The 2,518-nt window shown below is 45.5% G+C and overlaps 1 pseudogene; it reads left to right on the plus strand.

Moving 5' to 3' along the window:
* LOC104777148 overlaps positions 1-2,518 on the plus strand; it is a 3,785-nt pseudogene that overhangs the window by 464 nt on the left and 803 nt on the right.

Consider the following 2,518-nt stretch of genomic DNA (forward strand, 5'->3'; position numbering starts at 1 on the left):
TTTTGCTTACTGTTATTTTTCTAATCGTTTCTCTGATGATTTTTGAAGCTTTTGTGTTTCTCATATTCCTATGCTTTTATTTAAAAACGTGAAGCGTTTATAGTATTGTTCTGTTTTCTATCAAAAATATATTCTGAAATACAAAGTTTTGATCTTTTGATGACAGGAAAATCTACACTTACGGATTCACTTGTTGCTGCTGCTGGCATTATTGCTCAAGAATCTGCTGGTGATGTGCGTATGACTGATACGCGTGCTGATGAGGCAGAACGTGGTATCACCATCAAGTCTACTGGTATCTCTCTCTACTATGAGATGACCGATGACTCTTTGAAGAGTTTCACTGGAGCTAGAGACGGCAATGAGTATCTCATCAACTTCATTGACTCTCCTGGACATGTCGACTTTTCGTCAGAAGTCACAGCTGCTCTCCGTATTACTGACGGTGCTCTTGTGGTTGTTGACTGCATCGAAGGTGTCTGTGTTCAGACCGAGACTGTTCTCAGGCCTGAAAGGATTAGGCCTGTTTTGACTGTGAACAAAATGGACAGGTGTTTCCTTGAGCTCAAGGTTGATGGTGAAGAGTCTAATCAGAATTTCCAGAGGGTGATTGAGAATGCTAATGTCATCATGGCCACGTATGAGGATCCTCTCCTTGGTGATGTTCAGGTTTACCCTGAGAAGGGGACAGTGGCTTTCTCTGCTGGTCTCCACGGCTGGGCTTTCACTCTGACCAATTTAGCTAAGATGTATGCTTCCAAGTTTAAATGTTCTGAATCTAAAATGATGCAGAGGCTGTGGGGTGAGAACTTCTTTGATACTGAAACCGGAAAATGGACCACCAAAAACACTGGTTCAGCGACCTGCAAGCGTGGGTTTGTTCAGTTCTGATATGAGCCCATTAAGCGGATCATCAACACTTGAATGAATTACCAGAAGGATAAGCTGTGGTAGATGTTGGAGAAGGTTGGTGTCCAGATGAAGCCCGATGATAAAGAGTTGATGGGTAAACCTTTGATGAAGCGTGTCATGCAGACATGGCTCCCTGCCAGTACCGCTCTGCTTGAAATGATGATCTTTCACTTACCATCACCCTACACTGCGCAGAGGTACCGTGTTGAGAACTTGTATGAAGGTCCTCTTGATGATAAGTATGCTGCAGCTATCAGAAACTGTGATCCAGAAGGTCCTCTGATGCTCTATGTCTCTAAGATGATTCCTGCATCTGACAAGGGCAGGTTCTTTGCTTTTGGTCGTGTCTTTTCTGGTACTGTTTCCACTGGTTTGAAAGTCAGGATCATGGGTCCCAACTATGTCCCTGGTGAAAAGAAAGATTTGTATGTCAAGAGTGTGCAGAGGACTGTCATTTGGATGGGTAAGAAGCAAGAGACTGTGGAGGATGTTCCCTGTGGTAACACTGTTGCTATGGTTGGGTTGGATCAGTTCATCACCAAGAATGCTACCTTGACTAATGAGAAGGAAGTGGACGCACATCCGCTTCGTGACATGAAGTTTTCTGTCTCTCCCGTTGTTCGTGTTGCTGTAAAATGCAAGGTTGCATCTGATCTTCCCAAGCTTGTGGAAGGTCTCAAGAGGCTGGCCAAGTCTGACCCTATGGTTCTATGCACAATGGAAGAGTCTGGTGAGCACATTGTTGCTGGTGCTGGAGAACTCCACATTGAAATTTGTGTTAAGGATCTTCAAGATTTTTTGGGTGGTGCTGAGATCATAGTGTCAGATCCTGTTGTTTCGTTGCGAGAGACAGTCCTTGAGAGGTCTAGCCGCACTGTGATGAGTAAGTCCCCAAACAAACATAACCGTCTTTACATGGAAGCCAGACCAATGGAGGATGGTCTAGCAGAAGCCATTGATGAAGGCCGCATTGGTCCATCTGATGACCCCAAGGTTCGATCCAAGATCCTTGCAGAAGAGTTTGGGTGGGACAAGGATCTTGCCAAGAAAATCTGGGCGTTTGGACCTGACACTACAGGGCCCAACATGGTGGTTTATATGTGTAAAGGAGTGCAGTACTTGAATGAAATCAAGGACTCAGTGGTTGCTGGATTCCAATGGGCTTCAAAGGAAAGTCCTTTAGCAGATGAAAACATGAGAGGGATCTGTTATGAGGTATGTGATGTTGTGCTCCATGCTGATGCAATCCACAGAGGAGGTGGTCAGATGATTTCAACAGCTAGAAGAGTCATCTACGCATCGCAGCTCACCGCCAAGCCAAGACTTCTTGAGCCGGTTTACATGGTCGAGATCCAAGCACCTGAGGGAGCTTTGGGAGGAATCTACAGTGTGTTGAATCAGAAGCGTGGACACGTGTTTGAAGAAATGCAAAGGCCAGGAACACCTCTCTACAACATCAAAGCCTACCTTCCTGTGGTGGAGTCATTTGGTTTCTCAGGTCAGCTAAGGGCTGCAACCTCAGGACAAGCCTTTCCTCAGTGTGTGTTTGACCATTGGGACATGATGTCTTCTGATCCGCTCGAGGCTGGTTCACAGGCTGCTACAT

Source organism: Camelina sativa, chromosome 1 (assembly GCF_000633955.1).
Source record: "Camelina sativa cultivar DH55 chromosome 1, Cs, whole genome shotgun sequence".
Classification (NCBI taxonomy): Eukaryota; Viridiplantae; Streptophyta; class Magnoliopsida; order Brassicales; family Brassicaceae; genus Camelina; species Camelina sativa.